The sequence below is a fragment of the Schistocerca serialis genome, chromosome 5 (assembly GCF_023864345.2).
Source record: "Schistocerca serialis cubense isolate TAMUIC-IGC-003099 chromosome 5, iqSchSeri2.2, whole genome shotgun sequence".
Taxonomy (NCBI): domain Eukaryota; kingdom Metazoa; phylum Arthropoda; class Insecta; order Orthoptera; family Acrididae; genus Schistocerca; species Schistocerca serialis.
In genome coordinates this window covers 372,249,019-372,272,678 of record NC_064642.1, presented here as the reverse complement: position 1 = coordinate 372,272,678, position 23,660 = coordinate 372,249,019, and the positions used below count along the sequence as shown (strand labels likewise).

Below are 23,660 nucleotides of genomic sequence, written 5' to 3'. Positions count from 1 at the left end.
CAATCCTTGTAAACCAGTTTGGGATGTGGTTAATAAACATAGACAAAAGCCCGTGTCTCTCTTTAATTATTGCAGTCCAGATGAATTAAATGAATATTTTATGAACATAGTGGAAAGCACAGTAGGTGAAATTCCTGAGTTTGGAACAGATCCAGCAGCTGCTATGAAATTTGGAAATAAATGCAGCAAGTAATATGAAAGAGAATGTATCCAAAAAACATAACAAAAAATAGTGAAAGACTACAAACACTCAGGGAATATTGATATTTAGAGCATGTCCTGTGCTACATTAAGAACTATAATCTGTGAAATTGCTCAACCGCTGTTAGTAGTAATAAATAAATACCTCCCTGCCGGGGCACCGCCAGACTTCCTGAAAATAGCGTTTACGGAAAAGGTAATCCACATGAAGTGTCAAGCTACAGACCTATATATATAACACCAGTACTATCTATGGTGATTGAGCCCATAACGAAAGATAAGCTATTAAGTTATTTTGATGTAAATAACCTCTTTTAGTATACCCAGCACAACTTTTGGAAGGGCAAGTCAAATACAACAGTACTTGACTTTGTTACAAATATAAGTCAGGGATTTTTAGTTACAAATATAAGTCAGAGTTTTGAAGACAAGGAACCTATAGCACAGGTACTCTATGATGTTAGTAAGGCATTTGATTGTATTCCGCACAAGGCCCTGCTCAGCTAGCTAAAATCATGGGCTATTGGGGGAACCGTTCTACAAATTCTCAAATCCTACCTAAAGAACAGTCAACAGGTTGTATCAGTGCAAGGAGCAGACTCAGGTGAAATGAAATTAAAAGACAGAGTGCCACACGTATGAGTAATAGGGCTCCTGTTGTTCTTAATTTTCATTAATGACACAGGCTCCAATGGGCATACAGTACAGTTTCAGATGATGCAACTTTGTTCTCAAAAGGGGAGAATGTATTTCAGGTTGTTCAACAAGCCGAAGTCCTATTCAGTGGGGCCAAGGCCTGGTTCATCATTATGAACAAGATGGAAAATTTGTTAAGACAGAACACAGAGGGTGATATGCAGCCTGAGTGATAGTGGAGCACTGGGTGACAGAGCAGCTGTCAAGCTATTGCTCTTTTTCCTTGAAACCAAGTTGACCTGGCAACAGTATGCTAAACTTGTATCTTATGACCTATCATGGGTTCTGTACCTCTTGAGGAAACTAAAAAGTTTAAAATCATACAGTACCTACTAACAGTATACTATAAAATGTTCTGCAGCCACATCAACTAAGGGCTGTTACTGTGGGCCATTCCACAGGCTGCAAGAATGTGCTTTTACTGCAAAAGAAAGCAATAGGATCATTACCTCAAGCAAGAAAGCTGACCATTGTAAACCAATTTTTTCCACATTAGGAGTTCTGACTGTTTTCAGCCAATATATTTTCAGTTGCTTTGTTCACAGAAAGTGAAATCAGGAGACCTACAGATAGAGAAATGAAGTTCATTAACACAGTCCTCACTATAAAGCCAGTATATATAGGCCAAGATGTTAATCAACTAAAACCCTATGCAACACACCTGCACCCATCATTGCCAAAGCGACATGCATGCAAACTATCATGTCGTGTACATCCATGGGTGGAGTGCTATAAATTTGCTCCTTTAAGAGTCCCCACAAATAAAAGTCTAGTGGATTAAGGTCCTGGGAATGTTCAAGCCAGAATCTCCACGACCAATCCATTTCCCTGGAAACACTTCATTTAAATAGTTATGCACATTCATTCCAAAGCATGGCAGTGAACCATTGTGTTGAAACCATAGCTGTTGCTGAAGGACAAGTGGAATGTTTTCTAATGTGCCAGGAAAAATATTGCAAAGAAACTTATGATACAGAGGTGCATTCAACTTGTTTGGCAATAGATAAGGGTCCAAAAGCACTCCTCCCACAATTCCAGCCAACAGGTTTATGCCAAAGTGTGTGTGAAAGGCATTTCATGAGTTACATGATGGTTGTGTTCCGACCAATAATGGCTGTTGTGGAGGTTGAAAATACCTTGACAAGTGAAGCGACATTCATGAGGCCACATCACATTATCTATAAAATGTTGGTTAGCTTCCACTTGGTGCAAAAGCCATTCACAAAACTGTACTAATTGAATGTAGTCTTCTGGTTGCTGGTGTTGAGTTAACATGTAATAATACAGATGCAGTTCTTCATCGTGCAACATTCCAACAACCAGTATTTGAGGTATCTGGAACTGCTTTGCAATATCACAGGTACTTCACCAAGGTGATTGGTGAATGGTATCAAGAATATTGACCTCTGCTTATGTAGTATGTCTATACCTTGGATGACCACTGTCCATTACTTGTGGATGAAGATTACCGATTTCCTGAATGCATTGCTCCTGGCGATGAAAAACATTCTTATTGGGTTGGCGTCTGTCAAGGCACCATGCAGAATATGCAAGAGCACCAAAAGCATATTGAATGATATATTCATTGTTTGTGCACTCCGTCAGGAAGTCATCCTACATGAACTTGACAGGATAAGTTATGGTTGTTCACTGCATGGTTAGTAGACACATGCATGTAGTTTAATGGATCGCACTGTTATGTGAAAGGTGACTGCCATGTGAAAAATCGATGTCTTACTTATAAATGTCTAGAACTAGGGAACAGATGTCTACAAAATAAGAACCTGACAAAGATTCAAAAATAGCCCCAACAATCTACTCAGTGAGCTGTGACTACTGGCAAGGTACTGCGAGCTGATACAACTTCCTCTGAACACTCTGATATGCTCATGATGTAACGGTGTTGCCAGCTCCTCATTTTCAAACATTTTTCAAAATGCACCAGACTGATTTTGCTAGATAAACTTTTGTATTGAATCTGGATGAGGAATTGCATGCTGACCTCCAAGTACAACATTTTTTATTCATCCTGCATATATCACTCATCTTTTAAGTACTGACAACAAAAATAGAATGCTGTATGGCAAATATGGTAACTGATTCCACCCTAACAAACTAATAGGTGGCACAACAGCTGATACTGTAACTACTTTCTTACAGAATCCTTTCCCAACTTACAACAGTTTTGAAGTTGAAAAACTGGAAATGAAGAGATTAAATAATAGCTTCAAAACTGGTGTTCATTTCAACTTAAAAGATAAAATAATGGACAACAACATATGGCTCAAAAACTTTGTCAAAATACATTTTTTATTCTGTGGGATGCCCAATGCTTCCGCGAGATAAACTCTCAACACCAAGAATATTCCTGTAGAAAAGGAAATGTCACCAATGGAAAAAATGCAAGCTTAGTTATAGCTAGTGCAAATGTGCTGTGCTTCAGGACAAAAAAGGAAGCTTTTATGAACTTAACAAACAGTTGTGGACTATTTGTGACAAGTTATCTACCTATAAGAGAAGATGTCTGTCTTGATACAGTTGCCACACACTGAAATAGTTGAGACTACAAAGTAAGTTTGATTGAACCAATGCTTGTAGAACACAGTGCAGTAATTATGAAACTAAAGACAAACTCAGGAAGTACTTAACAAATTCACAGCTAGATTTCAAATTATGTCTTCAGAAGTTGGGTTATTACAAAGAAAAATTTAGATGATTTTAAAACTACAGTGTCTTCTACAGATTAATCTATGAAGAACTGGCACCAAATGATACATTCAGTTCCATGTTCTGGATTCTTCTGATGAAATGTTTTCCACTAAAACCCAAGAGATATCCAATTGCCAAATTAGACTACACACAGAAACCTGTTAAGTGGTGGTATACCTCTAGATTAGCTAAAATAAGATGTATTCTGCAAATCTTTAAGTGATAATGTCAAAGCCACTGAAGATACTGACATTAAGGACAGGCTATACTGCAATTACTTAAAGGCCAAAAGGATGTACAGAGAAGAAGTAGAGAGAGTAAAGAAGGCAACCAATGCCAGATTTATTGAAGAAACTCTCAATCCTTGTAAACCAGTTTGGGATGTGGTTAATAAACATAGACAAAAGCCCGTGTCTCTCTTTAATTATTGCAGTCCAGATGAATTAAATGAATATTTTATGAACATAGTGGAAAGCACAGTAGGTGAAATTCCTGAGTTTGGAACAGATCCAGCAGCTGCTATGAAATTTGGAAATAAATGCAGCAAGTAATATGAAAGAGAATGTATCCAAAAAACATAACAAAAAATAGTGAAAGACTACAAACACTCAGGGAATATTGATATTTAGAGCATGTCCTGTGCTACATTAAGAACTATAATCTGTGAAATTGCTCAACCGCTGTTAGTAGTAATAAATAAATACCTCCCTGCCGGGGCACCGCCAGACTTCCTGAAAATAGCGTTTACGGAAAAGGTAATCCACATGAAGTGTCAAGCTACAGACCTATATATATAACACCAGTACTATCTATGGTGATTGAGCCCATAACGAAAGATAAGCTATTAAGTTATTTTGATGTAAATAACCTCTTTTAGTATACCCAGCACAACTTTTGGAAGGGCAAGTCAAATACAACAGTACTTGACTTTGTTACAAATATAAGTCAGGGATTTTTAGTTACAAATATAAGTCAGAGTTTTGAAGACAAGGAACCTATAGCACAGGTACTCTATGATGTTAGTAAGGCATTTGATTGTATTCCGCACAAGGCCCTGCTCAGCTAGCTAAAATCATGGGCTATTGGGGGAACCGTTCTACAAATTCTCAAATCCTACCTAAAGAACAGTCAACAGGTTGTATCAGTGCAAGGAGCAGACTCAGGTGAAATGAAATTAAAAGACAGAGTGCCACACGTATGAGTAATAGGGCTCCTGTTGTTCTTAATTTTCATTAATGACACAGGCTCCAATGGGCATACAGTACAGTTTCAGATGATGCAACTTTGTTCTCAAAAGGGGAGAATGTATTTCAGGTTGTTCAACAAGCCGAAGTCCTATTCAGTGGGGCCAAGGCCTGGTTCATCATTATGAACAAGATGGAAAATTTGTTAAGACAGAACACAGAGGGTGATATGCAGCCTGAGTGATAGTGGAGCACTGGGTGACAGAGCAGCTGTCAAGCTATTGCTCTTTTTCCTTGAAACCAAGTTGACCTGGCAACAGTATGCTAAACTTGTATCTTATGACCTATCATGGGTTCTGTACCTCTTGAGGAAACTAAAAAGTTTAAAATCATACAGTACCTACTAACAGTATACTATAAAATGTTCTGCAGCCACATCAACTAAGGGCTGTTACTGTGGGCCATTCCACAGGCTGCAAGAATGTGCTTTTACTGCAAAAGAAAGCAATAGGATCATTACCTCAAGCAAGAAAGCTGACCATTGTAAACCAATTTTTTCCACATTAGGAGTTCTGACTGTTTTCAGCCAATATATTTTCAGTTGCTTTGTTCACAGAAAGTGAAATCAGGAGACCTACAGATAGAGAAATGAAGTTCATTAACACAGTCCTCACTATAAAGCCAGTATATATAGGCCAAGATGTTAATCAACTAAAACCCTATGCAACACACCTGCACCCATCATTGCCAAAGCGACATGCATGCAAACTATCATGTCGTGTACATCCATGGGTGGAGTGCTATAAATTTGCTCCTTTAAGAGTCCCCACAAATAAAAGTCTAGTGGATTAAGGTCCTGGGAATGTTCAAGCCAGAATCTCCACGACCAATCCATTTCCCTGGAAACACTTCATTTAAATAGTTATGCACATTCATTCCAAAGCATGGCAGTGAACCATTGTGTTGAAACCATAGCTGTTGCTGAAGGACAAGTGGAATGTTTTCTAATGTGCCAGGAAAAATATTGCAAAGAAACTTATGATACAGAGGTGCATTCAACTTGTTTGGCAATAGATAAGGGTCCAAAAGCACTCCTCCCACAATTCCAGCCAACAGGTTTATGCCAAAGTGTGTGTGAAAGGCATTTCATGAGTTACATGATGGTTGTGTTCCGACCAATAATGGCTGTTGTGGAGGTTGAAAATACCTTGACAAGTGAAGCGACATTCATGAGGCCACATCACATTATCTATAAAATGTTGGTTAGCTTCCACTTGGTGCAAAAGCCATTCACAAAACTGTACTAATTGAATGTAGTCTTCTGGTTGCTGGTGTTGAGTTAACATGTAATAATACAGATGCAGTTCTTCATCGTGCAACATTCCAACAACCAGTATTTGAGGTATCTGGAACTGCTTTGCAATATCACAGGTACTTCACCAAGGTGATTGGTGAATGGTATCAAGAATATTGACCTCTGCTTATGTAGTATGTCTATACCTTGGATGACCACTGTCCATTACTTGTGGATGAAGATTACCGATTTCCTGAATGCATTGCTCCTGGCGATGAAAAACATTCTTATTGGGTTGGCGTCTGTCAAGGCACCATGCAGAATATGCAAGAGCACCAAAAGCATATTGAATGATATATTCATTGTTTGTGCACTCCGTCAGGAAGTCATCCTACATGAACTTGACAGGATAAGTTATGGTTGTTCACTGCATGGTTAGTAGACACATGCATGTAGTTTAATGGATCGCACTGTTATGTGAAAGGTGACTGCCATGTGAAAAATCGATGTCTTACTTATAAATGTCTAGAACTAGGGAACAGATGTCTACAAAATAAGAACCTGACAAAGATTCAAAAATAGCCCCAACAATCTACTCAGTGAGCTGTGACTACTGGCAAGGTACTGCGAGCTGATACAACTTCCTCTGAACACTCTGATATGCTCATGATGTAACGGTGTTGCCAGCTCCTCATTTTCAAACATTTTTCAAAATGCACCAGACTGATTTTGCTAGATAAACTTTTGTATTGAATCTGGATGAGGAATTGCATGCTGACCTCCAAGTACAACATTTTTTATTCATCCTGCATATATCACTCATCTTTTAAGTACTGACAACAAAAATAGAATGCTGTATGGCAAATATGGTAACTGATTCCACCCTAACAAACTAATAGGTGGCACAACAGCTGATACTGTAACTACTTTCTTACAGAATCCTTTCCCAACTTACAACAGTTTTGAAGTTGAAAAACTGGAAATGAAGAGATTAAATAATAGCTTCAAAACTGGTGTTCATTTCAACTTAAAAGATAAAATAATGGACAACAACATATGGCTCAAAAACTTTGTCAAAATACATTTTTTATTCTGTGGGATGCCCAATGCTTCCGCGAGATAAACTCTCAACACCAAGAATATTCCTGTAGAAAAGGAAATGTCACCAATGGAAAAAATGCAAGCTTAGTTATAGCTAGTGCAAATGTGCTGTGCTTCAGGACAAAAAAGGAAGCTTTTATGAACTTAACAAACAGTTGTGGACTATTTGTGACAAGTTATCTACCTATAAGAGAAGATGTCTGTCTTGATACAGTTGCCACACACTGAAATAGTTGAGACTACAAAGTAAGTTTGATTGAACCAATGCTTGTAGAAAACAGTGCAGTAATTATGAAACTAAAGACAAACTCAGGAAGTACTTAACAAATTCACAGCTAGATTTCAAATTATGTCTTCAGAAGTTGGGTTATTACAAAGAAAAATTTAGATGATTTTAAAACTACAGTGTCTTCTACAGATTAATCTATGAAGAACTGGCACCAAATGATACATTCAGTTCCATGTTCTGGATTCTTCTGATGAAATGTTTTCCACTAAAACCCAAGAGATATCCAATTGCCAAATTAGACTACACACAGAAACCTGTTAAGTGGTGGTATACCTCTAGATTAGCTAAAATAAGATGTATTCTGCAAATCTTTAAGTGATAATGTCAAAGCCACTGAAGATACTGACATTAAGGACAGGCTATACTGCAATTACTTAAAGGCCAAAAGGATGTACAGAGAAGAAGTAGAGAGAGTAAAGAAGGCAACCAATGCCAGATTTATTGAAGAAACTCTCAATCCTTGTAAACCAGTTTGGGATGTGGTTAATAAACATAGACAAAAGCCCGTGTCTCTCTTTAATTATTGCAGTCCAGATGAATTAAATGAATATTTTATGAACATAGTGGAAAGCACAGTAGGTGAAATTCCTGAGTTTGGAACAGATCCAGCAGCTGCTATGAAATTTGGAAATAAATGCAGCAAGTAATATGAAAGAGAATGTATCCAAAAAACATAACAAAAAATAGTGAAAGACTACAAACACTCAGGGAATATTGATATTTAGAGCATGTCCTGTGCTACATTAAGAACTATAATCTGTGAAATTGCTCAACCGCTGTTAGTAGTAATAAATAAATACCTCCCTGCCGGGGCACCGCCAGACTTCCTGAAAATAGCGTTTACGGAAAAGGTAATCCACATGAAGTGTCAAGCTACAGACCTATATATATAACACCAGTACTATCTATGGTGATTGAGCCCATAACGAAAGATAAGCTATTAAGTTATTTTGATGTAAATAACCTCTTTTAGTATACCCAGCACAACTTTTGGAAGGGCAAGTCAAATACAACAGTACTTGACTTTGTTACAAATATAAGTCAGGGATTTTTAGTTACAAATATAAGTCAGAGTTTTGAAGACAAGGAACCTATAGCACAGGTACTCTATGATGTTAGTAAGGCATTTGATTGTATTCCGCACAAGGCCCTGCTCAGCTAGCTAAAATCATGGGCTATTGGGGGAACCGTTCTACAAATTCTCAAATCCTACCTAAAGAACAGTCAACAGGTTGTATCAGTGCAAGGAGCAGACTCAGGTGAAATGAAATTAAAAGACAGAGTGCCACACGTATGAGTAATAGGGCTCCTGTTGTTCTTAATTTTCATTAATGACACAGGCTCCAATGGGCATACAGTACAGTTTCAGATGATGCAACTTTGTTCTCAAAAGGGGAGAATGTATTTCAGGTTGTTCAACAAGCCGAAGTCCTATTCAGTGGGGCCAAGGCCTGGTTCATCATTATGAACAAGATGGAAAATTTGTTAAGACAGAACACAGAGGGTGATATGCAGCCTGAGTGATAGTGGAGCACTGGGTGACAGAGCAGCTGTCAAGCTATTGCTCTTTTTCCTTGAAACCAAGTTGACCTGGCAACAGTATGCTAAACTTGTATCTTATGACCTATCATGGGTTCTGTACCTCTTGAGGAAACTAAAAAGTTTAAAATCATACAGTACCTACTAACAGTATACTATAAAATGTTCTGCAGCCACATCAACTAAGGGCTGTTACTGTGGGCCATTCCACAGGCTGCAAGAATGTGCTTTTACTGCAAAAGAAAGCAATAGGATCATTACCTCAAGCAAGAAAGCTGACCATTGTAAACCAATTTTTTCCACATTAGGAGTTCTGACTGTTTTCAGCCAATATATTTTCAGTTGCTTTGTTCACAGAAAGTGAAATCAGGAGACCTACAGATAGAGAAATGAAGTTCATTAACACAGTCCTCACTATAAAGCCAGTATATATAGGCCAAGATGTTAATCAACTAAAACCCTATGCAACACACCTGCACCCATCATTGCCAAAGCGACATGCATGCAAACTATCATGTCGTGTACATCCATGGGTGGAGTGCTATAAATTTGCTCCTTTAAGAGTCCCCACAAATAAAAGTCTAGTGGATTAAGGTCCTGGGAATGTTCAAGCCAGAATCTCCACGACCAATCCATTTCCCTGGAAACACTTCATTTAAATAGTTATGCACATTCATTCCAAAGCATGGCAGTGAACCATTGTGTTGAAACCATAGCTGTTGCTGAAGGACAAGTGGAATGTTTTCTAATGTGCCAGGAAAAATATTGCAAAGAAACTTATGATACAGAGGTGCATTCAACTTGTTTGGCAATAGATAAGGGTCCAAAAGCACTCCTCCCACAATTCCAGCCAACAGGTTTATGCCAAAGTGTGTGTGAAAGGCATTTCATGAGTTACATGATGGTTGTGTTCCGACCAATAATGGCTGTTGTGGAGGTTGAAAATACCTTGACAAGTGAAGCGACATTCATGAGGCCACATCACATTATCTATAAAATGTTGGTTAGCTTCCACTTGGTGCAAAAGCCATTCACAAAACTGTACTAATTGAATGTAGTCTTCTGGTTGCTGGTGTTGAGTTAACATGTAATAATACAGATGCAGTTCTTCATCGTGCAACATTCCAACAACCAGTATTTGAGGTATCTGGAACTGCTTTGCAATATCACAGGTACTTCACCAAGGTGATTGGTGAATGGTATCAAGAATATTGACCTCTGCTTATGTAGTATGTCTATACCTTGGATGACCACTGTCCATTACTTGTGGATGAAGATTACCGATTTCCTGAATGCATTGCTCCTGGCGATGAAAAACATTCTTATTGGGTTGGCGTCTGTCAAGGCACGATGCAGAATATGCAAGAGCACCAAAAGCATATTGAATGATATATTCATTGTTTGTGCACTCCGTCAGGAAGTCATCCTACATGAACTTGACAGGATAAGTTATGGTTGTTCACTGCATGGTTAGTAGACACATGCATGTAGTTTAATGGATCGCACTGTTATGTGAAAGGTGACTGCCATGTGAAAAATCGATGTCTTACTTATAAATGTCTAGAACTAGGGAACAGATGTCTACAAAATAAGAACCTGACAAAGATTCAAAAATAGCCCCAACAATCTACTCAGTGAGCTGTGACTACTGGCAAGGTACTGCGAGCTGATACAACTTCCTCTGAACACTCTGATATGCTCATGATGTAACGGTGTTGCCAGCTCCTCATTTTCAAACATTTTTCAAAATGCACCAGACTGATTTTGCTAGATAAACTTTTGTATTGAATCTGGATGAGGAATTGCATGCTGACCTCCAAGTACAACATTTTTTATTCATCCTGCATATATCACTCATCTTTTAAGTACTGACAACAAAAATAGAATGCTGTATGGCAAATATGGTAACTGATTCCACCCTAACAAACTAATAGGTGGCACAACAGCTGATACTGTAACTACTTTCTTACAGAATCCTTTCCCAACTTACAACAGTTTTGAAGTTGAAAAACTGGAAATGAAGAGATTAAATAATAGCTTCAAAACTGGTGTTCATTTCAACTTAAAAGATAAAATAATGGACAACAACATATGGCTCAAAAACTTTGTCAAAATACATTTTTTATTCTGTGGGATGCCCAATGCTTCCGCGAGATAAACTCTCAACACCAAGAATATTCCTGTAGAAAAGGAAATGTCACCAATGGAAAAAATGCAAGCTTAGTTATAGCTAGTGCAAATGTGCTGTGCTTCAGGACAAAAAAGGAAGCTTTTATGAACTTAACAAACAGTTGTGGACTATTTGTGACAAGTTATCTACCTATAAGAGAAGATGTCTGTCTTGATACAGTTGCCACACACTGAAATAGTTGAGACTACAAAGTAAGTTTGATTGAACCAATGCTTGTAGAAAACAGTGCAGTAATTATGAAACTAAAGACAAACTCAGGAAGTACTTAACAAATTCACAGCTAGATTTCAAATTATGTCTTCAGAAGTTGGGTTATTACAAAGAAAAATTTAGATGATTTTAAAACTACAGTGTCTTCTACAGATTAATCTATGAAGAACTGGCACCAAATGATACATTCAGTTCCATGTTCTGGATTCTTCTGATGAAATGTTTTCCACTAAAACCCAAGAGATATCCAATTGCCAAATTAGACTACACACAGAAACCTGTTAAGTGGTGGTATACCTCTAGATTAGCTAAAATAAGATGTATTCTGCAAATCTTTAAGTGATAATGTCAAAGCCACTGAAGATACTGACATTAAGGACAGGCTATACTGCAATTACTTAAAGGCCAAAAGGATGTACAGAGAAGAAGTAGAGAGAGTAAAGAAGGCAACCAATGCCAGATTTATTGAAGAAACTCTCAATCCTTGTAAACCAGTTTGGGATGTGGTTAATAAACATAGACAAAAGCCCGTGTCTCTCTTTAATTATTGCAGTCCAGATGAATTAAATGAATATTTTATGAACATAGTGGAAAGCACAGTAGGTGAAATTCCTGAGTTTGGAACAGATCCAGCAGCTGCTATGAAATTTGGAAATAAATGCAGCAAGTAATATGAAAGAGAATGTATCCAAAAAACATAACAAAAAATAGTGAAAGACTACAAACACTCAGGGAATATTGATATTTAGAGCATGTCCTGTGCTACATTAAGAACTATAATCTGTGAAATTGCTCAACCGCTGTTAGTAGTAATAAATAAATACCTCCCTGCTGGGGCACCGCCAGACTTCCTGAAAATAGCGTTTACGGAAAAGGTAATCCACATGAAGTGTCAAGCTACAGACCTATATATATAACACCAGTACTATCTATGGTGATTGAGCCCATAACGAAAGATAAGCTATTAAGTTATTTTGATGTAAATAACCTCTTTTAGTATACCCAGCACAACTTTTGGAAGGGCAAGTCAAATACAACAGTACTTGACTTTGTTACAAATATAAGTCAGGGATTTTTAGTTACAAATATAAGTCAGAGTTTTGAAGACAAGGAACCTATAGCACAGGTACTCTATGATGTTAGTAAGGCATTTGATTGTATTCCGCACAAGGCCCTGCTCAGCTAGCTAAAATCATGGGCTATTGGGGGAACCGTTCTACAAATTCTCAAATCCTACCTAAAGAACAGTCAACAGGTTGTATCAGTGCAAGGAGCAGACTCAGGTGAAATGAAATTAAAAGACAGAGTGCCACACGTATGAGTAATAGGGCTCCTGTTGTTCTTAATTTTCATTAATGACACAGGCTCCAATGGGCATACAGTACAGTTTCAGATGATGCAACTTTGTTCTCAAAAGGGGAGAATGTATTTCAGGTTGTTCAACAAGCCGAAGTCCTATTCAGTGGGGCCAAGGCCTGGTTCATCATTATGAACAAGATGGAAAATTTGTTAAGACAGAACACAGAGGGTGATATGCAGCCTGAGTGATAGTGGAGCACTGGGTGACAGAGCAGCTGTCAAGCTATTGCTCTTTTTCCTTGAAACCAAGTTGACCTGGCAACAGTATGCTAAACTTGTATCTTATGACCTATCATGGGTTCTGTACCTCTTGAGGAAACTAAAAAGTTTAAAATCATACAGTACCTACTAACAGTATACTATAAAATGTTCTGCAGCCACATCAACTAAGGGCTGTTACTGTGGGCCATTCCACAGGCTGCAAGAATGTGCTTTTACTGCAAAAGAAAGCAGTAGGATCATTACCTCAAGCAAGAAAGCTGACCATTGTAAACCAATTTTTTCCACATTAGGAGTTCTGACTGTTTTCAGCCAATATATTTTCAGTTGCTTTGTTCACAGAAAGTGAAATCAGGAGACCTACAGATAGAGAAATGAAGTTCATTAACACAGTCCTCACTATAAAGCCAGTATATATAGGCCAAGATGTTAATCAACTAAAACCCTATGCAACACACCTGCACCCATCATTGCCAAAGCGACATGCATGCAAACTATCATGTCGTGTACATCCATGGGTGGAGTGCTATAAATTTGCTCCTTTAAGAGTCCCCACAAATAAAAGTCTAGTGGATTAAGGTCCTGGGAATGTTCAAGCCAGAATCTCCACGACCAATCCATTTCCCTGGAAACACTTCATTTAAATAGTTATGCACATTCATTCCAAAGCATGGCAGTGAACCATTGTGTTGAAACCATAGCTGTTGCTGAAGGACAAGTGGAATGTTTTCTAATGTGCCAGGAAAAATATTGCAAAGAAACTTATGATACAGAGGTGCATTCAACTTGTTTGGCAATAGATAAGGGTCCAAAAGCACTCCTCCCACAATTCCAGCCAACAGGTTTATGCCAAAGTGTGTGTGAAAGGCATTTCATGAGTTACATGATGGTTGTGTTCCGACCAATAATGGCTGTTGTGGAGGTTGAAAATACCTTGACAAGTGAAGCGACATTCATGAGGCCACATCACATTATCTATAAAATGTTGGTTAGCTTCCACTTGGTGCAAAAGCCATTCACAAAACTGTACTAATTGAATGTAGTCTTCTGGTTGCTGGTGTTGAGTTAACATGTAATAATACAGATGCAGTTCTTCATCGTGCAACATTCCAACAACCAGTATTTGAGGTATCTGGAACTGCTTTGCAATATCACAGGTACTTCACCAAGGTGATTGGTGAATGGTATCAAGAATATTGACCTCTGCTTATGTAGTATGTCTATACCTTGGATGACCACTGTCCATTACTTGTGGATGAAGATTACCGATTTCCTGAATGCATTGCTCCTGGCGATGAAAAACATTCTTATTGGGTTGGCGTCTGTCAAGGCACCATGCAGAATATGCAAGAGCACCAAAAGAATATTGAATGATATATTCATTGTTTGTGCACTCCGTCAGGAAGTCATCCTACATGAACTTGACAGGATAAGTTATGGTTGTTCACTGCATGGTTAGTAGACACATGCATGTAGTTTAATGGATCGCACTGTTATGTGAAAGGTGACTGCCATGTGAAAAATCGATGTCTTACTTATAAATGTCTAGAACTAGGGAACAGATGTCTACAAAATAAGAACCTGACAAAGATTCAAAAATAGCCCCAACAATCTACTCAGTGAGCTGTGACTACTGGCAAGGTACTGCGAGCTGATACAACTTCCTCTGAACACTCTGATATGCTCATGATGTAACGGTGTTGCCAGCTCCTCATTTTCAAACATTTTTCAAAATGCACCAGACTGATTTTGCTAGATAAACTTTTGTATTGAATCTGGATGAGGAATTGCATGCTGACCTCCAAGTACAACATTTTTTATTCATCCTGCATATATCACTCATCTTTTAAGTACTGACAACAAAAATAGAATGCTGTATGGCAAATATGGTAACTGATTCCACCCTAACAAACTAATAGGTGGCACAACAGCTGATACTGTAACTACTTTCTTACAGAATCCTTTCCCAACTTACAACAGTTTTGAAGTTGAAAAACTGGAAATGAAGAGATTAAATAATAGCTTCAAAACTGGTGTTCATTTCAACTTAAAAGATAAAATAATGGACAACAACATATGGCTCAAAAACTTTGTCAAAATACATTTTTTATTCTGTGGGATGCCCAATGCTTCCGCGAGATAAACTCTCAACACCAAGAATATTCCTGTAGAAAAGGAAATGTCACCAATGGAAAAAATGCAAGCTTAGTTATAGCTAGTGCAAATGTGCTGTGCTTCAGGACAAAAAAGGAAGCTTTTATGAACTTAACAAACAGTTGTGGACTATTTGTGACAAGTTATCTACCTATAAGAGAAGATGTCTGTCTTGATACAGTTGCCACACACTGAAATAGTTGAGACTACAAAGTAAGTTTGATTGAACCAATGCTTGTAGAACACAGTGCAGTAATTATGAAACTAAAGACAAACTCAGGAAGTACTTAACAAATTCACAGCTAGATTTCAAATTATGTCTTCAGAAGTTGGGTTATTACAAAGAAAAATTTAGATGATTTTAAAACTACAGTGTCTTCTACAGATTAATCTATGAAGAACTGGCACCAAATGATACATTCAGTTCCATGTTCTGGATTCTTCTGATGAAATGTTTTCCACTAAAACCCAAGAGATATCCAATTGCCAAATTAGACTACACACAGAAACCTGTTAAGTGGTGGTATACCTCTAGATTAGCTAAAATAAGATGTATTCTGCAAATCTTTAAGTGATAATGTCAAAGCCACTGAAGATACTGACATTAAGGACAGGCTATACTGCAATTACTTAAAGGCCAAAAGGATGTACAGAGAAGAAGTAGAGAGAGTAAAGAAGGCAACCAATGCCAGATTTATTGAAGAAACTCTCAATCCTTGTAAACCAGTTTGGGATGTGGTTAATAAACATAGACAAAAGCCCGTGTCTCTCTTTAATTATTGCAGTCCAGATGAATTAAATGAATATTTTATGAACATAGTGGAAAGCACAGTAGGTGAAATTCCTGAGTTTGGAACAGATCCAGCAGCTGCTATGAAATTTGGAAATAAATGCAGCAAGTAATATGAAAGAGAATGTATCCAAAAAACATAACAAAAAATAGTGAAAGACTACAAACACTCAGGGAATATTGATATTTAGAGCATGTCCTGTGCTACATTAAGAACTATAATCTGTGAAATTGCTCAACCGCTGTTAGTAGTAATAAATAAATACCTCCCTGCCGGGGCACCGCCAGACTTCCTGAAAATAGCGTTTACGGAAAAGGTAATCCACATGAAGTGTCAAGCTACAGACCTATATATATAACACCAGTACTATCTATGGTGATTGAGCCCATAACGAAAGATAAGCTATTAAGTTATTTTGATGTAAATAACCTCTTTTAGTATACCCAGCACAACTTTTGGAAGGGCAAGTCAAATACAACAGTACTTGACTTTGTTACAAATATAAGTCAGGGATTTTTAGTTACAAATATAAGTCAGAGTTTTGAAGACAAGGAACCTATAGCACAGGTACTCTATGATGTTAGTAAGGCATTTGATTGTATTCCGCACAAGGCCCTGCTCAGCTAGCTAAAATCATGGGCTATTGGGGGAACCGTTCTACAAATTCTCAAATCCTACCTAAAGAACAGTCAACAGGTTGTATCAGTGCAAGGAGCAGACTCAGGTGAAATGAAATTAAAAGACAGAGTGCCACACGTATGAGTAATAGGGCTCCTGTTGTTCTTAATTTTCATTAATGACACAGGCTCCAATGGGCATACAGTACAGTTTCAGATGATGCAACTTTGTTCTCAAAAGGGGAGAATGTATTTCAGGTTGTTCAACAAGCCGAAGTCCTATTCAGTGGGGCCAAGGCCTGGTTCATCATTATGAACAAGATGGAAAATTTGTTAAGACAGAACACAGAGGGTGATATGCAGCCTGAGTGATAGTGGAGCACTGGGTGACAGAGCAGCTGTCAAGCTATTGCTCTTTTTCCTTGAAACCAAGTTGACCTGGCAACAGTATGCTAAACTTGTATCTTATGACCTATCATGGGTTCTGTACCTCTTGAGGAAACTAAAAAGTTTAAAATCATACAGTACCTACTAACAGTATACTATAAAATGTTCTGCAGCCACATCAACTAAGGGCTGTTACTGTGGGCCATTCCACAGGCTGCAAGAATGTGCTTTTACTGCAAAAGAAAGCAATAGGATCATTACCTCAAGCAAGAAAGCTGACCATTGTAAACCAATTTTTTCCACATTAGGAGTTCTGACTGTTTTCAGCCAATATATTTTCAGTTGCTTTGTTCACAGAAAGTGAAATCAGGAGACCTACAGATAGAGAAATGAAGTTCATTAACACAGTCCTCACTATAAAGCCAGTATATATAGGCCAAGATGTTAATCAACTAAAACACAGAAGAGCTCCTCAATAGTGGCTTTAAAATTATTTAATGCTCCACCTAAGGGTATTCAGTCATTAGCAACTGAACAATTTAGAACTAAAATTTTGTGTATATTAAAAGAGCAAACTTTGTGCAGTAGTGAAGAATACTTCTCTGGTGACAGAACAGTTTCTGCCTGAGCCGCAACTCAGGGTCAAAGAAAACAGCAGCAACTCTGCTATGTTACCACACTGCGTTCTAATATTGATTGTCTTATTATTGTAAAGTATACTGTAATCTAATTCTTAACTTCATGTCTTATAGTACCTATTTTAGTACCACAGTTTAAATTACACTGTTGTATTAATTTTATTGTAGTAACATTATTGTAAGCTTGATGCAATCTGTCCAGCCATGGTTGGTGAATGGCATAAAATGGGTAATAAAGTAGTTTCTGTTTCTTTAGGAGATTCTTTACAGTGACTATGTATTATGGCAAGCGTCTCTCGTCACAAACTGTTCTACAGTGGACATCCAACTCTCTACTTTACTGTTTGTGTACAAAGTTAAAACTCGCACTAGTTAGATTTTCATGTGCAGTTAACTATGCAGTATTTCTCATATGATTCTAAGCAGCCCCAGATCTACAACATTTCCGAACAGGAGGAAAAACTTATAGGAGCGTTTGACATAAGACGTCAAAAATTTTAAAAAATCTTGTCTTCAAAAATATATTCATTTTTTGGCACATTTCTTCCTGAAGAGTTTGGTGTATGAAGCACACTGTTTGAGGAAATGTAAGACATGCTATTTGGTCTTTAAGTGTGCCCAAGTGCAGTGCCAGGCCTCTTCACACTAGAGATGGGCAAACTGAAACACCTAACTCTTTCGAAACAAATGAAACAGTACAATGTAATGTTTCGAAATGCTGTTTCGAAACAGTGAAACAGTTCGTGTTTTGTATCATCTTGAGTGTCTACTGTATAAATATTGTCATAAAAACACAAATGAGGTGCGAGACCACCAATCATATCGCAGAAAGTATGAAACTTTCACTTAGGCGTCTTTGCAGTTCCATATTTCCTGTAGCAGCAAATGCGCTGCTTTCGTGTCATGTGAATTTCATATTTTCCAACTGGCTTAGGTCAGACTAAATATTTTTGACAGAACAGATTTTGCCAAAATCATTTCCCAATATTCTAGTGCATAATTTTGATAGGTTTAATGAGTGATAATCTGCATGTGCTCTTGAAAAGGCATATCATGAGATACAATTTATTGAGATAACATTCTGGGAAGCGAGGCACTGAATTAACATTTATGAGTGTGCCACTCACACTTTTACTATTCACAGTTAAATTTTCCATTGTTTGTCACACAGAGCAGGATGCAAAGTGACTTATGCACACAGATCAAAAAATTACCGTAACAGACTGGAGGATATAGCGCAATGGTCAAGAATGGCAGTTTCTCATCAACCATTCTCAAGTTAGCTGGATACATCTCTTAGTAAGTACACTTGATAGAATTGGAAAACATTTCAAGGTAACTGAAATGCAGAGATAGGTATGTTTCTTTGAAGTATAAAATCCAGACTAAAATTTAAAACAATTCATACAGTGCAATGTCTTTGTGATACCTGTATCATGGCAGATCTGCCTCTAGACCACTTATAGTTCTTGCTAAAGCAGTTTGTTTGAGGTACAGGTACATGGAGTTCCCTCAAGTACTCACAGCAAGCAGATGTATTACCATTTTATTATAAACTTCCCTAGGAAATCAGAGATGAAGGTACGTTGCTGTTCAAATGCAATTTTTATCACAGCATCTGAACGCAAAAAACAAAACTATCGAAGTACCATTGTTGATTTGCCTGAGAATTATTTATCATACACAAGCATCAAGATGCGTATAGTGTAAGAACCAAACGCATCACATTTACAAAAATAAACACACAAACATATACATACTCAAATCAGATAATTATTCTCAAACACATAAATGACTAAATAACATACCCAAAACAAAACAAAAAATTAAACTCACTGAATGGTGAGCAAAAACGTGTCTTCTCTGTGCAACAAATTTGAGAAAAATGTTCTTGTAAGGTAGCTACATGCACAATTTAGTGCACTAAACAAAATACAATCAAATATAAATTCAGTGCACTCTGTCCAGAGAAGAACAAAATCAATTGAAATTTTACTGTTTCATTTCTGAGTAGATCTGCTGTGCCTATTCTAAGTTGTAGTTTAGAAATATAATTTTTGATACTTTTTCGCTTGAAAGACGGGATCGTCTGTCTGGTATTGTTTGCCCCTGCTTTGAAAATATGCGCTCACATGGAACAGAGGTGGCCATAATACAAAGACGTTGTTTCATTATTTTGAATAGTGTAGGAAACAACACATGATTTTCTTTCCACCACAGCAATGGATCTTGTGATCTGTGTATCAGTGGCATCATCATATATTTATCAAGCTTGACTATACTTGCAACACGTGGATTGTCTACACTTTGGCTCAAGCTACCTACAGCTTGGCAAAATCTTGCCAAATGTTGCCACTGCTTGAGGTGAATGTGCTCACCACAACTGGTTTGGCTGGTGGTGGATTTTCTGTAGAACACCAAGTGGGTTTCTGTCGTATTGCACGGCACTTGTTAATTATGGCATCTTTTGTTTCTTTTAATCGATGCCCAGTTTTTGGAAAATCATGCTCCCTGAAGCGAGGATCCAATAATGTTGCTTCACAAGCAATTGCTTTAACTGCAAACTTTTGAACGAGGTGGGTACAGATTCCGTCCTAAAGTCTAGCAATTACTGTATTAGTGGCTTCATTGCTGTGATCCGAGTTTTTCAGTCTCAGGCAATGACTTTGTAAACCTTTGCTTAATAAGACAACTTTTGACAAGGTTACATTTCTTTCGCTGATAATGTCCGTTGTGACTTGTTCAAAAGGAGATAGTATTTCACAAGATTTTTCAATAACTGACCAGTCTTCATTGGACAGTTTTGTTTGTGAATCCACACTGGGGATGGCGAGGGTGCTTTGCAAAGGCTCTTTGATTTTCAAAAGCCTGTCAAACATTTCATATGTGGAATTCCATCTCGTAGGGAAATCTTGTTTCGGTGTTAAAATAGGGAAACCCATTTGCTTCTGAATATTGTGTAATTTCTCAAATGCTTGAGGACTTCTTTTGAAAAATTCCACTATTGACTTCACTTTTGCCCTTGTGTCTGTAATTGGTTCAAGGCTTGCTTGCACAATTAAATTCATTGTATGTGCAAAACAAGGTACATGCCACCATTTGCACGTCATCACTGCCTTCGCCTAATATGGTGCAAGCTACAATTTTATTGGTAATACCCCAAGTTGAAGTCACATTTTGTAATTCACTGGAAATGTTTTCTGCTGTATGCTTGTCATGGAATTTAAAACTAGATAACAAATATGTCTTGAGATTGCAGTTTTCCTCAATCAAGTGAGCTGTCACTGCTCATTTTTCACAGATGTCCATCCTTCAGGAGTTGTATAGTCTGTCGGTAAACTGAAGAGCGAGCGAGCGAGTCCCCACTCTGCCATCCCAGCTACGTCACCAGGCGCTTCTACAGGCTGTTTCACAACGTGGTACCGGCCATGCCGCGGCGTGCGCTTCAAATCTGTGGTGAAGCCGTGTACAGATACCATAACGAATACAAAAAAACGATAGCTTCTTCCGAAACGCAACGTTATAGAGTAAATAATTATATAATAACGGAAGTCAGGATTCTATTAGAAACGTAGAACCAAATGCCTGTTCATTTGAATGTATGTTCCCCTATTGCTATTCCTAAAACGAACCCCATATAATGCAATCAGTCTGTAGAATTTAAGGCTTGTTCTTATTTTGTGTTTCTACTAAAAGGCAGAAGTTTTCTTTGAAGGACTGCATTGAAACTTAACAATTCTTGTAACACAAAGAGTGTTTAAAAAGTAAGCAGAAATTTATAATTTTGTGTGTTGTATTAGTCCGATTTGCACTACTTTTTTGTCACTGTCTTCGTAAACATACCTCAAAAGTATGTGTTCAGTATTATGCATATTGCATATTTACTCTGTCGTCAGTTGTCAGAAAGGTTACATGTGTTTTGGTAGCATCAACGATTATTTGTTTTGTATAAAAATAAATTAGAGAATCTGTATTAAATTTTGTTGTAAGAATGGAATAAAGTGTATGAAATTTTTAGAAATGATAAATATTGCTTTTGGTGAGCCTGCTATGAGTAAACCAAGGGCAGACAAGTGGTATAAACATTTCAAAGCAGGCCTTAAAGGTCAGCGGTATTACAAGCATGGATGAGATTAAAAATGCACAGTTAAGAGACCTATAAACTATCCCAAAGGAACAGTTCCTAAAGTGTTTCAGGAATTGGAAAAAGCACTGGCATAAGTGTATAGTATGTAATAGGGAATATTTTCAAGAGGATAACATTGCTGTAGATTAACAAATAAAGTTCTTACCAAAAACTAAAAATTAATATGTGAACGCACCTCTTATGTCAAGCTTTTTGTTTAGAAGTCCAGAATCGGTGTACATGTTTTGCAGGAAATTTCAGCAGTGTTTAGAATAGCTATTGCGCACGCTTTAAGCAGTATGTCTTAGAATCAGGTGAAGAGTGACCGAGATAGAGATATAGTGTTCCATAAGCATCAGAGGTTTTAGCCGATTTTGAAACCGTCTATAACGATGCGTGTCCTCCCAAAAATATTAGTTTTACTTCGTGGCGATTCCAGTAAACCATGCGGCTTATTTTTCCATTCCTTACTTATGCGCCCTATTAGGTGACGCCGACGTTTGCATAAATTGAATCCCTTTGATTAGGACTGGTAATGTTAGCCAACAGTTCTTTTCTGGGTCGCCTCTTTAATACACGCTGTAATATCATTAGAGACGATCGAACGCTCGTTACTCCCCAAATACCCCGTCTTCTTCGTATTCTGCACATTTTCTTGCAATGCTAGACGATTATCCATCACTTCCGGGTATCGAAGTACATCATTAATTATACAAAGTTAACTCACTGACACTGGCAACTACGATCCCACGAACAGGAACAACGTATATCACTGCACGGCCATCTACACCGCTAGACAGGTAACGGGCAACAGATTTTGGGTGCCCCTATAGCCCGGTGGCAGCGTTCTTCCGGGAAAGGCCAATTCCCCCACCAAAAGCGCTACTCGCTCTTGAGTTTACTGACAGACTATAATGCAGATGTAGGATGCAGCTTGTACTGCAGATCTTACTCGCACTAGTGTGCTGTCGAACACCCGTGAGAGTAAACTGTGGGAGAGTGTTTTTCTACTGGGAGGTACATAGTTTTCATTTAATAAATAAGTCATTTTTGTAAACTCTGCACTCTCAACTACATTAAATGGAAGGTATTCCTTAACAACAAGTCTTAAAATCTGTTCGTCTATTTTGGCTCGTTTGGATGAAGGCACTGGCCTTGATGCAAATCCAGTAATCTTTGTTTGTCTACCACACCTACCCAGAACTGAACTGGTGGAAGTGCTGGGTATTTCCTGCACTGATTGTTCACCTTGACGCACGGGCACTGAAATGGCAGATTCCTGAACAGTTGCTGTGGAAACTGAACTGGCTTCGTCACTGCCCAGATTCATAAAAACTGATTTCGAACATGTTTCACTTAAATTAACTGTTGGATGCTTATGTCGCAAGTGTCTGTTTAAGCAAGAAGTTGAACTACTTTTAAACGACAACACTGCCGAGCACAAGTTACATTTAATTGTCTCAGGATTTATCTTCATAAAATAATCCCACACCGGGCTTCGTAATGCCATTGCTGAAGACAGAAGAACCAACACGAATAGTACTGGAAGCCGGAACAAACTGCAGAAACAACGGATACGCTACTGGGATTCCCACATTTCGTTAGTATGGATAATATATATACCCGGCCTGCTAATATCCATGCACACAAAAGAAATAATTGTGGAGAATAGACACATTGACTATAGACTCACAAATAAAGCCACATAATTCGAATAAATAACAAAATATAAGAGAAAAAAATATTTGTCTCTCAAGGTGTTTCGAATCATTATTATAAATCCACCATGCTTCCCAGCCCTTCCCGTTCACCATTACATCATCAATGATCCGTCAATCACATTGCTTGAAAGTACATCCAGTTTACGTGTATGTCTAAAAACTGCCACTCTACGCCTTTTTTAATTCAGAATGTTGTAGGTTTACTTGCGGTTTTTAGTATGATTACTGTACATT

The 23,660-nt window shown here is 37.8% G+C and overlaps 1 protein-coding gene across 7 annotated transcripts in view; it reads right to left on the bottom strand.

The window, feature by feature from the left end:
* LOC126481111 (uncharacterized) overlaps nt 1-23,282 on the bottom strand; it is a 132,982-nt gene extending 109,700 nt beyond the window's left edge. For 2 of the 7 annotated variants that reach the window (XM_050104636.1, XM_050104639.1), the window contains exon 1: nt 22,903-23,282. The gene's annotated coding sequence lies outside the window, so the exon portion shown is untranslated. Of the gene's footprint in view, nt 1-17,202; nt 17,317-19,008; nt 19,176-22,432; nt 22,552-22,902 lie in introns of those variants that run through there. The other 5 variants (XM_050104638.1, XM_050104641.1, XM_050104637.1 and 2 more) reach the window with 5 other exon arrangements.
* Nucleotides 23,283-23,660: the final 378 nt, after the last annotated feature.